We start from the raw sequence: 14,985 nt of genomic DNA, 5'->3' as shown, positions 1-14,985 counted from the left end.
TGCTGACGTGGGCCAGTTTGGTAATGCCAGATGTATCTGAGTAGATTCGCAACATAGTTAAGAGTCAGGGAAGGGAGGCCTTAGAGTCACTGATAAAAAGTAGGAGGTCACCAGCATATAACAACACTCTGTCCTCACAACTATCAGGCCATCGGAAACCTCTAAGCTGTGCATCTTGCCATATCCACTCCACTAGTAGCAAATTGATGAGAGCGGATAGGAGAGGTGAGGGGGGGACATCCCTGTCATGTTCTATGTTAAAGATCTGGGAAAGTTCCCCATTTACAAGGACCCCTGCCCATAGTTTTGTGTATACGCCTTGGATGTAGTAGCTAAAGAGAGGGCCAAAATTCATACATTCCATAGGCAAACATAAATTGCCAACAGACCAGGTCAAATACATTTTTAAAGAAATCGAGATTTTCTGTCCCATCTCTAGTCTGGGCTATGGCGTTATTCAAGCATTGGAGGCAGTGGCATGTGCCATGTATCGTTATGCAGGTAGGTCAAGGTCGCTGTGTCGAGCAGTGACTGGGCAGGTGCTAGACTTTTCAATTAAAAGTTATGCCTCGTTAGGTCACTAGCTGCTCCTGCTAGGTCCTTCCCTTCTGCATACACTTTGCGCTTCAACTCTGCTATGTTCCTGTGTTTGCGGGCCTGGGCTGCGACTTGGAAAGATATTATATGTTCCCTCAGGGTCACCTTCAAGGCCTCCAAAAGCATGGTGGGCAAAGCCACCATATCTTTAAGATGGTGAAATAGTCAGAGATTTTTTGTTGGAGGAGATCATTAAAGGTGAGGTCCAGGAGCCCCCAGGCACAGCATTTCTATTGTCACAGTTGTCTCCGTCTTGGCTATCTAAGTGTGAGGGCTAGCGGGCGGGATCAGTCAGCACGTGTGACAGGATATGAACTTCCAGCAGCCCTGCTGCATCTACAGAAGGCAGGTGGAAATAGTCTAATCAAGAGGAGCATGTGGTGGAGTAGAAATACAAAGTGTATTCTCTAGTCTGAAGGTGGAGTAATCCCAAGCATTCATAAGGGACCTGGCCCATGCTGTCAGGTCAATTGATTTACATGTCAAATAAATGGTCAGAGGGATGTGGGGGGTCAGATCAGAGTATCTGAACCCGCAGGAGCTAGTTCCCTCACACACCCAGATGGGTATCATGCTTCATCATCAGGCAGCTACTTGTTGGGCCAGCACTTCAATGCCCAACGGGCCAGTAGGGAGGCTCTTTGCTGGAGTTCTTTTGATTATTTTGCTGATGTGAAGAGTGAGGTGTAGTGTGATTGCGATGAAGTCTGTTGTAAAGTGATTTAAAAATAACTAGAGGAAACCCAAAACTAAATATAATACTTGGGTTCATTTATGAGAAAAAACAAAAAGTGGCTAGAAGTGGATTTGATGGTTCGCACTACCTCTAAAGGTTTGCGCAGAGGTCAACATGTTTCTTGTAAATTAAATATCAATAAAAGATCATGGCAATTCATCAGGACAACATTACTGGGCTACTCAAAAAGTGGGTCGGTAAAAGTGGCAAGTATTAGAAACCGTACCAAACCTTAACCAGAAAAGTATACGGGGCCCGATGGTATACAGCGGGGGACCTCATGGGCGGAAAATCCGTTACGCTCGCGGATTTTGCGGATTATCGGTAAATTCGCAATCCGCGAACGCTTGCGAATTTACCTAAAATCTGCAAATTTGCACGCAGCAGATTTTTTTTTCTTGGTGATACAATTTTGCGGCGTGCAGCGTTTACTTACCGTCATTCAGCATTTGCCGAGTTGTTTTTCTCGATATTTGGCGAGTGCTGCGCCATTTTCGATCTTGCTGCGGGATCCCGCGGGAATTTGGCGAGCGCGATTACGCCAACTTGCACAGCGAGAGTTTGTCAACGCGAGTACGCCGTGATCACGTATCGCGGGACTTCGCAACTGCGACCTTGTAGATGCGGCGAGCAGCAACAATCTCGCACTCGCGAAAATACAAAATTTGCAATTCTGCACAAGAAATCCAACAGCAAGCAGCATAAACCTTCTGGAAATGATGATTTTTATCTGAATAACTCCTCAAGTTGACATTTGCATGCACTTTTTTTGTGAGGAGTCCATTTTGGGGAGGGGGATGGGAGGAAGGAAGTGCCCCACAGTCTTACACTTCCTGTTCCTGTCCAGCAGGCTCCTCCCAGTGCTTTGTCCATCTCCTGGTCACTTTTCATTTGGATCTGGAGCTGGAAGGATTACTTTTTGTGGATTGTGCTGGATATTTGGATTTGAGGCCTTTTTGACTTTCTTTGGATCACTTTTGGATTAGAAATTTCACAAGTAAGTTTGTTTGGGGCATTACAGTTGCTGCAACTATAATTTTGGAATTTTCGATTTTTGGTCTGTTTTGGGGCCTTTTGCCCAGGGGTACTCAGTGGTGGGGGGACTGAGTCTTTCTGAGGGGTGTTTTGAATTTAAACATCATGGAGGGGCTGGATGGCTTGGGATTGTGCTGATTTTTCTGTGATTTTCGTTTTTTTGGCCTGTTGTTGTGGCCTTTTCACCACGGGTAGTGAGTGTTGCATGGGCCTAGTCTTTCTGTGGGGTGTCTTGAATTTAAACATCATGGAGGGCCTGGATGGTTTGGGATTGTGCTGATTTTTCTGTGTTTTTCGATTTTTTGGGGTGTTCATGGGGACAGGCCATGTGGGTGGGGGCCATTTTGAGTGCTGGTACAGGCAGGCCATGTGCTGGGAGGCAAGTGGCAATTTTGAATGCAGGCATTGTTGTTAGGCCTGCAACCATTTTGCCTAGTTTTCAACCTTTATGCCCAGGGGTAGTGAGTGTTGCATGGGCCTAGTCTTTCTGTGGGGTGTCTTGAATTTAAACATCATGGAGGGCCTGGATGGTTTGGGATTGTGCAGATTTTTTACTGATTTTCGTTTTTTTGGCCTGTTGTGGTGGCCTTTTCACCAGGGGTAGTGAGTGTTGCATGGGCCTAGTCTTTCTGTGGGGTGTCTTGAATTTAAACATCATGGAGGGCCTGGATGGTTTGGGATTGTGCTGATTTTTCTGTGTTTTTCGATTTTTTGGGGTGTTCATGGGGACAGGCCATGTGGGTGGGGGCCATTTTGAGTGCTGGTACAGGCAGGCCATGTGCTGGGAGGCAAGTGGCCATTTTGAATGCAGGCAGTGTTGTTAGGCCTGCAAACATTTTGCCTAGTTTTCAACCTTTATGCCAAGTGGTAGTGAGTGTTGCATGGGCCTAGTCTTTCTGTGGGGTGTCTTGAATTTAAACATCATGGAGGGCCTGGTTGGTTTGGGATTGTGCTGATTTTTCTGTGATTTTCGTTTTTTTGGCCTGTTGTTGTGGCCTTTTTACCAGGGGTAGTGAGTGGTGCATGGGCCTAGTCTTTCTGTGGGGTGTCTTGAATTTAAACATCATGGAGGGCCTGGATGGTTTGGGATTGTGCTGATTTTTCTGTGTTTTTCGATTTTTTGGGGTGTTCACGGGGACAGGCCATGTGGGTGGGGGCCATTTTGAGTGCTGGTACAGGCAGGCCATGTGCTGGGAGGCAAGTGGCCATTTTGAATGCAGGCAGTGTTGTTAGGCCTGCAACCATTTTGCCTAGTTTTCCACCTTTATGCCCAGGGGTAGTGAGTGTTGCATGGGCCTAGTCTTTCTGTGGGGTGTCTTGAATTTAAACATCATGGAGGGGCTGGATGGCTTGGGATTGTGCTGATTTTTCTGTTATTTTCGTTTTTTTGGCCTGTTGTTGTGGCCTTTTCACCAGGGGTAGTGAGTGTTGCATGGGCCTAGTCTTTCTGTGGGGTGTCTTGAATTTAAACATCATGGAGGGCCTGGATGGTTTGGAATTGTGCTGATTTTTCTGTGATTTTTGTTTTTTTGGCCTGTTGTTGTGGCCTTTTCACCAGGGGTAGTGAGTGTTGCATGGGCCTAGTCTTTCTGTGGGGTGTCTTGAATTTAAAAACCATGGAGGGCCTGGATGATTTGGGATTGTGCTGATTTTTCTGTGTTTTTCGATTTTTTGGGGTGTTCATGGGGACAGGCCATGTGGGTGGGGGCCATTTTGAGTGCTGGTACAGGCAGGCCATGTGCTGGGAGGCAAGTGGCCATTTTGAATGCAGGCAGTGTTGTTAGGCCTGCAACCATTTTGCCTAGTTTTCAACCTTTATGCCCAGGGGTAGTGAGTGTTGCATGGGCCTAGTCTTTCTGTGGGGTGTCTTGAATTTATACATCATGGAGGGCCTGGATGGTTTGAGATTGTGCTGATTTTTCTGTGATTTTCGTTTTTTTGGCCTGTTGTTGTGGCCTTTTCACCAGGGGTAGTGAGTGTTCCATGGGCCTAGTCTTTCTGTGGGGTGTCTTGAATTTAAACATCATGGAGGGGCTGGATGGCTTGGGATTGTGCTGATTTTTCTGTGATTTTCGTTTTTTTGGCCTGTTGTTGTGGCTTTTTCACCAGGGGTAGTGAGTGTTGCATGGGCCTAGTCTTTCTGTGGGGTTTTTTGAATTTAAACATCATGGAGGGCCTGGATGGTTTGTGATTGCGCTGATTTTTCTGTGATTTTCGTTTTTTTGGCCTGTTGTTGTGGCCTTTTCACCAGGGGTAGTGAGTGTTGCATGGGCCTAGTCTTTCTGTGGGGTGTCTTGAATTTAAACATCATGGAGGGCATGGGATTGTGCTGATTTTTCTGTGTTTTTTCGATTTTTTGGGGTGTATAACTGAACTGATGTTCCTCTGTCTTCCATTGCTTTTAGGTACACAAGACTCAAGAGAACCACCAGTGCCAGGAAGAAGTCCTGCAGCAGTGTGAGTGTGCAGCATAACGTCACGCGACGTCACGTCTGGCCACAGACAACTCTGCAACTCGTGCAACTGCGGCCTGCTGTTCTGACGTGCTCTGAAGAAGATGGCCCCCAAAAAAGGTCCCCGTAGCTCCTCTAGCAAGAAAGTTGCCAGTAAGGAGCAGAAGAAGCAAGTTACCAAGGAGGCTGGTGTGCCGTCCGCCACGTTTTTTGGGAGTAAAAAAACAAGTACGCCTGCAGCAGCAGCGGGATCTGCTGGGGACCAAGCTGGGAGCAGAACCCCCGCTACTTTGGGCTCAGTGCCGCCACCACCACGCCAACTTAAGTCCAAGGCCTTGAGTACTGCAGAGGCAGTCAGTGTACTTCTTCAATCACCATCGACCAGTGATGTTGGCTCATCGCAAGAAAGTAGCAGCAATATCCCTGAATCAACACAGGTTGTTTTAACTCATCTGACAAGTGTTGAACAACCACAGACGCAACAACAACCACATGTGCAAGTACAAGCCCAAGTACATGTGGAAGGAGAGGCAGCGCAAGGAGATGCGCAAGCAGAGGTGCATGGAGGGTCACAAGTGCCCACAATAGTTGTTCCTCCCGAAGTAGGGGCACATCAGGTAATCGACAATCAAGCCGAGGTATCATTTGAGGAAGCCACTCCTCCTGATGATCATTCATTGTCTTCCACATCCCTAGCAAGGAAAAGATCAAGAGGGGTGTCTACATCTTCTTCAAGCCCACCTCCTTCTGATGATCTGGATGAAAATTGGGAACCACCACGGCCGTCTGAGAGTGAGGCACACCATGATTTGACAAAGGTACTTAAGCGTAAAAGGAAGGTCGTCGAAAAACTCATAGTTATGGAGTGTGATGAGGCTCAACAAGAAGTGGCGGATACTGCTGCTGATAAAGCCTCTCACGACGACGAGCCAGTCATCATAAAGGTCACTGCAGCCCCAGCGGGCATGCAGCAAAGAGACATTTTGACCCTAGCCTGAGAAGCTGCTGAGAGTGAGGATGATGTCGACGAGGAGGCAATGGAAACACAACAATCATTGGAGTTAACTAGTACACCAACACGTACCGCTTCCATATTTCTTCCTCACCAGAAGGGACCTCCATCCACCTCGACCTCAATTAGTGGTGGTGAAAGTGCACAAGGTACTAAAGTTCGGCAATCCACATCCTCCACTTCATCTGGCATTAGCAGCAAGACCACCGCCACCAGTATTGCCGCCTCCTCCGGCCCCCACAGACAATTCAAGTCCCCAGCTTGGGACTTCTTTAGTGTTTGCCCAAAAAGGGAAAACTTCGCCATTTGTAGCATTTGTAAGGTTGCAGTTAGTCGTGGTAAGTTTGGTACCAACTATGGTACCGGAGGCCAGAGAGGTCATTTTAGGAGACAGCACGCTGCCCAATGGTTTGCGCACCTACTGGCGATCAAGGAAGCCCTAATTGCACGTAATAAAAATGTTGATTTTTCATCTGATGATGATGAGGAGGAAGAAGACGGGTCAAACACTTCACTTACACCCAGTACCCCTGTCAGCAGCACACCCCATGTGAGCCACACTAAGAGTGTGGGAGAGAGTGAGACACCAATGCGAAAAAGTTCATCAGCGAGCGTAACTGGGTCGAAGATATCATAATCATCATCATCCCATAAATGCTTGGTCCAGGGCAACATTAAAAAGATGTTGTTTACAGAAGCGCAATACGAACGCAACCACCCACTGACGCGCCTTTATAACACTAAGCTGGCTAAAATGCTAGCTCTGGACCTTCTCCCTTTTTCTTTTGTAGAAGGTGTTAGTTTTCTAGAATTAGTGGCAGAGCTCTGCCCTAAATGGAAGGTTCCTAGCCGGTTCTATTTTGCCAGAGTTGCGATTCCAGGACTACATGAAGATGTGCTGGAGGTGATTGGGGCAGCTTTGCAGAAGAGTGCTGTTCACACTATACATCTGACAACAGACATGTGGACCAGTGGCGCAGGCGCTGATTACATGTGCATCACTGCACACTGGGTCTCTTTCCCAGGGGTTAAAGCAAAGCTAAACGAAGGTGTTGACCCGGACCAAGTTTTTAAAGCTGCTCGGAAACATGAAACACTAGCCATGTTTGGTTTGGAGAAACGTTACACAGCACAAAACATTTTGGATGAGTTTAACACAAAGGTCCTTGACTGGCTGTCCCCAAAAAAATGCCAGATTGGTTATGTTTCAACGGATAATGGCGCCAATGTAGTTAAGGCCATGGAACTGGGTCAGTATTTCAGAGTGCTGTGTTTGGCGCACTGTATAAACCTGGTTCACAAAATATTCTTGAGTGATAAAGACAGTCCAGCGTACGAGGTAGTGGAGACCTGCCGAAAAATGTGCAACCATTTCAGCCATTCTTTTAAGGCCCGGAAGCATCTGAGGAGCCTGCTACATGAACGTCGAATGCCAGTGAAAGCACTCATCCAGGAGGTGGCAACACATTGGAACTCAACCTTCTACATGCTTGAGCGTCTGTATGAGCAGTATACGGTACGCAATCACTATTTCTTAAAACAGGGTACAGCTCAGAAGGACCTGAGGATGGGTGCATAGTTAAAAGCCTGACACGCATGCTTCGTCCTTTTGAGGTCTTCACGCGTGCAGTCAGCAAGGAGGACTGTAATTTGGGAAAAGCTATCCCATTGTTGTACATGCTGGAGCACCAACTGAAGGAGGTGTGTCTGTGTTTCAAAAAGATGAAAAAAACCAAGACCCTTTTGTTTTGGCCGAGAAATTATTAGAGCGCCTACTTGCATAAATGTATGTAATGTTTTCATACTGTCTAACGCGCACCACTTGTGTCATTATCTTTCGGCAGATGAGAAGATTTCCTTCTACGAAGCAAAGATTTCCAGAGCTTATCAAAAAGAGGCATATGCAACCGGTATACATTCAATGGTGAGGGGTCTCCGACATTTCCCACATTTCCCTATCGTGCACTGGTAGCTGTACAAATGTAGATTACTTTATTCAGCCTTTTTTAACTCTGGATTTTTTCTGGTGGCCCTTGACGTATTTCACGGAACAACTTAAAAACATTGATGTTACTTACTTAGTTACTTCTAACAAAATAAAGGTTTTGAAGTACCACATTGACTCTGAAGTATATTTTCAGTGTCTGTTGTCTTGTAGACTTACACGAGAGAGTGAGCAAAAGGGGGTTACTTAGGTTATGGATTGTGTAATAAAAGCATTTGGCATCTTCGTATTGGGGTTTAGGAAAGGGGTAATTGAATAATTGACCAATGACTGAGCCCATATATGTTGTCGTTCATTGAATTGTGGGTTCCTCTGACTTCTGTGACTGAGGTGTAAGACTGTAAGTAAGTAAGGTCCAACCTGCCTATCACCAACATCCAATTTTGTGGTGCATACATAGTTATGTAAGTGACTGCATAGAAGAATACCCGCAAGAGTAGTAGTGGTATACTAACGCTTACAAAATAGTAGACCAACATCTGGATGCATACTTGGTTGGTGTCAATTGGCAAAGAAGAGACATTACAGAGGAAAAAGCATAAGACAGGAGTGGACCCTGTGCCTTCCGCTATTCTATCACAGATTTTTTGAAAAGATTAATACCTTAACTAAAGAGTGGGCAACAGGGCAAGCTTGCCTACAGACAGTCTAGTAGTAGCATAGAGAGTCATAGCAGAGGCTCTTTGAAGGAACAGAAAGGCAGGGGCAGATAATTAGTAATACCCAAAATTTTGAAAACATAATCAAAATCAAACAAGCATTTGTCAAAATTTTGTTGGGTGAAATGTCATTCATCGGTTGGAAAAAAAAGCTCCGTTAGAAAGTTAGGGAAATATAATTGTTCCAAAAGAAAGCACTGTTGGACTTACTGGGGACAGCAGCAGGATCCTCAGTAGAGGAGCTCTGTGCCTGTGGTTCACGTTCACCCGCCGACTCGGTCCCAGCCTTCTGCTTGCCCCTGGGCTCTGTGGTTCATGTAAGAAATATTAAAGAAAGAGAAAAACATTGAGTGCTGTGAAACATAGACAGCATTTCAAAAACCACTGCTACAACATTAAAAGAAACAAACATTGGTCTACCAAATGACTGCCTTGCATGATTCACTGACTAGTGTATATTATATACTTGGAGAAAACAATTCAAATGTTCCATAAACATTCTGATTGCAGATTACTAAGTAACAGAGAGGCAGTAACACCTGAACAACACCACCGATTCAAGAATGGGATAATCAATTATCTGTAAGTAGCCATTTCTTTTTAATTTTTTGCCAGCAAAATGCATAGATCACAAGGAGGAGACATGCTTAACTTTGTGCATAATAACACGAAATTGTACGTTCATTGCATCATATTTTGTTTTGCTACTGACTGAATGCTACTGCTGCCCTACCCACTCAATAAACAAACTACATCAGTTCTATGGAGGGCTGAGGCAGGGGCGGCTCTAGGCTCATGGTGGTCCTGGACTCCTGGCCAGGGAACGTAGGTGGGGGCCCCGGAAGAGGAGGTCGGGGCTGAGCACGGAGGCCAGTGAAGAGGGGGGAGTCAGGGTGTGTTTGGAAGTGGAACAGAGCCGGAGGCACCAAATCCCTGCCAGGGGCCGCCACGCAAATATGTATCCATCGTCTGAGGATTATTAAATTAAGGATATATATTGGTGGGGTGGCCCCTGGCGTTTGGTGGCCCTGTGCAGTTGCACAGCTTGCACATGCCTAAAGCCGGCCGTGGCTGAGGTAAGAAGAACAAAGTAACTTTTGCATTCATTGCCAGAGGAGGATTCATGCAGAAGAGAAGGCCGTGAAAAAAAAATGATGCAATATGCAAACACGTACAATTATCCATCAACGGCTATTTCACTGACGGACAAAGGAAGGACAAGACTCTATTAATAGCATTAACTAACTTCAGTTCTCTACAATAAAGAAAATCTCACACCAATAAACAGCAAAAGCTAGCGCCAAATTGAACACGCAAGAGTCAGTGAAGATGAAGAAGCACAGCACAGACCAGAGTCATACAATTACAGTACATATAACGGAATACATCGGAAATGTGACTAGGAGCACCAGTCATCGCGTTACTTATTCAGCCAAGATTTAGAAAGATACAATAACAATACTTATACTACTATAGAGATATATATTATACACACACTTTTTTTTGGGGTAGCCAGCCACTCACCAAGACCCACGACCTCGACGCCAAGCAGGTCCAACAGGTCCTGCTCCCGGTCCAAAATGTCTGCCCAACGGTGGGTCAGCTGATGGTGGGTACGCCGGATACCAGAGCAGCGGAAGACTGCCCGGCGCACCTTCACCCACCGCCGGAGACGCTCTTCAATATGGTGGTCGCCGGAGCCGGGCCTGCCACCTGCTGCCAACATCAAGGGGAGGTAGCGCTGGATAAAAAACACCAGGGCAGCCACCTCCTCCTCCCCAAAAAGTTGGCGGGGCCTCACCCCTAGGGGGCGCATTCTGCCGCAAGGCAGCCGGGTTTTTTGGGGCACAGGCGCCTTGCCCTTTGAGCCGCCACTGCTGCTGGCGCCCTTGACCATGGTTCTTGGTGGAGGGGAGAAGAAAAGTTCAACACAAAAAGGTAAGGGGAAGAAGAAGCAAGGTAAAAGAAGGAAGTAAAATAAAACAATAGAAAAGTTTTAAAAGTAGAAATAAAATGAAAAATATAAACCTAGGCACAGAGAGAGATAGGTAATAACTAAAGAAAGTTTGAAAAAGTGGGTAAAAAGACCAGGATTGAAGAGATGTCACCAAGATGCAAAAGTAGGCCCAAAACCATAGCCAGAGTGTGTGATCCAAGATGGCTGCGCCCATCGCGACCGCGTGGGTAGGTTCGCGCGATATTTAGCGCGATCACGCACTTTTGTAGTGCGAACGAGAAGATGAGTTCCCGAACATGTCTTGCACAACGCGACCATGTTACTTGTGACCCGGAACAGGAAATAAGGGAACGCAAGCAGGTGGGACAAACCTCTGGGGTAACTTAGCGCGCTAGCCATCCCGAGCATGCAGGCAACGCCCCGAACACGCGCACCGCGCTCCCGAAGACGAAAAACGGCGCGCGAACGGGCCTAGCAAGCAACTACGCATGGCTGCGGAGCTACGCGTAGTTCGCGGAGTACAACTACGTCTTCGCGTAGCTCCGCGGAGTCTGACTCCGCGAACTACGCCCAGGGTTAATCAAGAGGACCCCAGAACCTTCGCCATATACCGTTGCTATGGCGGAAGTAACCCATCTAGATAATTGTAACAGGATTGGGTGGCTAAGTAACATAATGGGGCTTTTTTTGGACATAGGGCCTTCGGGGACTACACCGCAGCTATTACATTGCATGTCACTACAACGCATGACACTACAATGCATGTCACTGCAACGCAGGCATTACATTGCATGTCATTACCATGCATACCATTACAATGCATAGTACCTCTACACTATCCAACACTTACCCTACTGTTGCACCCCCTGGCGTTAGAATAGTAATGTTTACCTCTACACTATCCAACACTTATCCTATTGTTGCACCACCTTGAGTTAGAATAGTAATTTTTACCCCTACACTATCCAACACGTACCCTACTTTTGCACACCTTGGAGTTAGAATAGTCATTTTTACCCCTACACTATCCAACACTTACCTTAAATTCAATAAAATGGTATGCGTTGTAAAGGTATTATGCGATGTAATGGAGTGCTTTGTAAATGTAGTTTTAAAAAATGTGTTGTAATAGCATGCGATGTAAATGTATGGGTTGTAAGGGATGTTGTGGTGTAAATGGAAAGGGGCGACCAACTCGGTCCCCCCGAACGTATGGCCGAGTGCCTCGATCCCCCCGGGAAGCCATTTTTGGGCGGGAGGCGCGTCTCAGCTGGTATGCCCGAAGCGGCGTAGCTGGGGCGCGCCCGTTCCCGCCCTAGAGTGGGCTGGCCTAGACACTGACGCAGCCAGCCACGCCCTCGGGGCAGGCAGGGGCGGGTATACGCCCGCCCTGAAGACGGATAAAAAGGGACGCAAGACCAGAAGACATCCTCTTGTTCTTGTGCTCTGAAGCTGCACCTCCTCGCTGCACGTGAGCTCGGGACAGAACGAAGAGCCAATTTTGAGCGTTTTAATCTCTCTTTTTGTCTTCTAGATACTTCGTCTGAAAGATGCCCAAGAAAGGCGCGAAGAGAATGTCGACTGACCAGATGGTTCGGGCCCTCATGAAGGACATGTCCGAAATAAAGAGGCAGTTGGCGGAGCGAGACGGAGAGGAGGCATCGGGGAGTCCACCGGCCGGAGGGAGGCCAAAGAAGCCGAGAAGGGGGCCGGTCGGGGGAGACGTCCCGGTTCCCTGTTCCCCGCTCGAGGCGCCAGCTCCGGTACCGGCCCCGGTACCGAAGGAAGGGAATCCGATTCCCGTCGTAGTCACCCCGACATCCGCTGAGGATATGCCTCCCGAGTTGGCGGCACAGTTAGCGGCGTGGTTGGGGGACAGTAGCGAGGGCGCCACGGCTGCCGAAGCGCAAGCACTCATGAAACAGTTGCGCGAGAAACGTGATACAGCCAAGGTGCCCGCGCCGGATGCGGCGATAGACAAGCCACGAGGGACGGAAGCAGCGTCCGGTGCAGGTAAGCGGCCATTGCCGATCGCGAGGGATGAGTCAACACCCTCTCGTAGAGAAAAATTGGGGCAACATGTTCCTTTGGCAATAAAGGAAAGAATTTGGGCTGGGGAATACGTAAACATTTTCTCCTTGCTTGTTGATCATTATGAAGTTGAAACTGTTAAGAGTCAAAAGGATCTGATGCATCCAAGTGTTTGGCGCGCAAAAATGGCCGCCTTTAAAGTAAATGAGAATATTGGCAACTGGGGCAATGCATGGGGAATTTTTACGTCAATTTTGGGGGAACGTAGGCCTGAATTGCTCCCTGAGTTTCCAGTATATCAGTCACGAATTATGGGGTACTCGATATCGCACCAAGGTAACCAATGGTTCTGTTATGACAACCTTTTCAGGAAAGCGATGGAGCATAACAAAAGTTTAACCTGGGACTGTTATGATTCTTTGACATGGGATAAAATGAAAGAGTCTGGGATGTTGAAAATACCGTTGGTGGGGAGTACTGTGGGTGAGTCCTCCCGCCAATATGGGGGGACGCCCTTTCGGTCGGGTACGGGTACCGACGATTATCCGAGACCCGCCGGCAATACAGGGAAGAGGGGTTTCTGTTTCAATTTCAACAAGGGTAAATGTACTAGGCCCCCGGGATCTTGTAAATTCAAGCACGAATGTAGTGGTTGCGGGGCACCCCATCCTGAGTCCTCGTGCAGAGCCAAAACGGGTGAAAATGGGGGTAGAGGAGGCGCCAAACAGGTCTAATGTAGTCCGAGGGGCGCCCTTACCAACCCCGATTGATACCTTGGCGATGATTCCCTGGCTCAGCGAATACCCAGATCGTACTTCTGCTGGGGTGCTGCGAAACGGTTTTTCATATGGTTTCCGCATCCCGGTGGGGGACTTTCAGGGTGTCGGGATGTGCAAAAACCAACTTTCCGTCTTACAGCATACGAATGTAGTACAGGATAAGATACGGAAAGAGGTTATCCCAGGTCGGGTTGCCGGCCCGTTTAGTGTTCCCCCGGTACAGAATTTTGTCTGTTCTCCTTTAGGGGTGGTCCCCAAGAAGGACCCAGGTGAGTTTCGATTGATCCACAATTTATCAGCTCCTCATGGCCTTTCTGTGAACGATGCAATTGATCCAGGGGTATGTTCGGTGCGGTACGCATCATTTGATGAGGCCGTAGCCATTTTGAATCGCCTGGGGCCCGGGACGCTGATGGCGAAATCAGATATCGAGTCAGCGTTCCGTTTGCTCCCGGTATACCCGGACGACCAACGTCTTCTGGGATTCATGTTTCAAGGTTCATATTACATGGATAAGTGTATGCCGATGGGGTGCTCTATATCTTGTGCATATTTCGAGAAATTCAGTAGTTTTCTACAATGGGTTTACACGAAGGAAACGGGTTTTCGAAATGTGATGCATTACCTTGATGACTTTCTGTTCCTTGGGCCCGCTGGGGATGACGAATGTGCCCGGGCCTTGACTGAATTTTGTGTATTAATGGATCGATTTGGCGTGCCATTGGCACCAGGTAAAACTGTGGGTCCCACGACTTGCCTCGAGTTTCTGGGGATCGAGTTGGACTCTAGTGAGGGTTGTTTTCGTTTACCAGCTCCCAAAGTGTCGAAATTCAGGGCAGCCCTGCAAATGTGTATAAATGCATCTAAAGTTACGCTGCATCAATTGCAGCAATTGGTGGGGAAGTTGAACTTTGCTCTAAGGGTGATCCCGATGGCCCGCCCCTTTTCCCGTTCAATTGCCCAGGCGATGGTCGGCCTAAAAGAGGGTCATCATCGCACGAGATTATCGGCCGAGGTCCGCCAAGACATGCGTATTTGGTTAGCATTTTGGCGGATTTCAATGGTCGAGTCGTCTGGAACAAACCGGCCTTGTCCTCTGAAGAGCTTGGTCTATGGACGGATTCAGCGGGAAGCATGGGTTTCGGCGCCATCTTCGGCACAAAATGGTCGGCACAAAGGTGGCCAACATGGTGGCATGAAGAGGGGCTGACGAGTAATATTGCTTTCCTTGAACTGTTTCCCATTTTGGTGGCCCTCAGAACCTGGCCCGATGGATTCAAAAATCACTCTGTCATATTTTGGTCTGACAATATGACCGTTGTAGAATGCATCAATAGTCAGGCAGCACGTTGTAAAATGATTTTAAGGCTGCTTAAAGAAATTGTCTTACTGTGTATGCAACTGAACGTGGTATTCAGAGCGAAACATGTCCCAGGGGTGATGAATCAGGCTGCTGATGCACTGTCTCGTTTCCAAATGCAGGCTTTCTCGGGTTTCCTTCCCTCAGCGGACCCAGAGCCAGCACCCTTTCCCGAAGCTCTCTGGTCTCTCGGTGCCCCGAACTTCGTTACCTCGTGGGAGAGAGTCTAGCACCAAGGACGAGGAAGGCATACGAAGGGGCGTTTCGGGCTTATTTAGCCTTTTTGGGGACTGAGAGAGGGGGGCTTTGGGGGCATGAGGATTGGGTAGTACATTTTCTGATGTCCTTGCGTAGGGCTGGG

This window comes from Lissotriton vulgaris, chromosome 5 (assembly GCF_964263255.1).
Source record: "Lissotriton vulgaris chromosome 5, aLisVul1.2, whole genome shotgun sequence".
NCBI lineage: Eukaryota > Metazoa > Chordata > Amphibia > Caudata > Salamandridae > Lissotriton > Lissotriton vulgaris.
The sequence above is the reverse complement of the archived record's forward strand: the minus strand, read 5'-3'. Positions refer to the sequence as shown.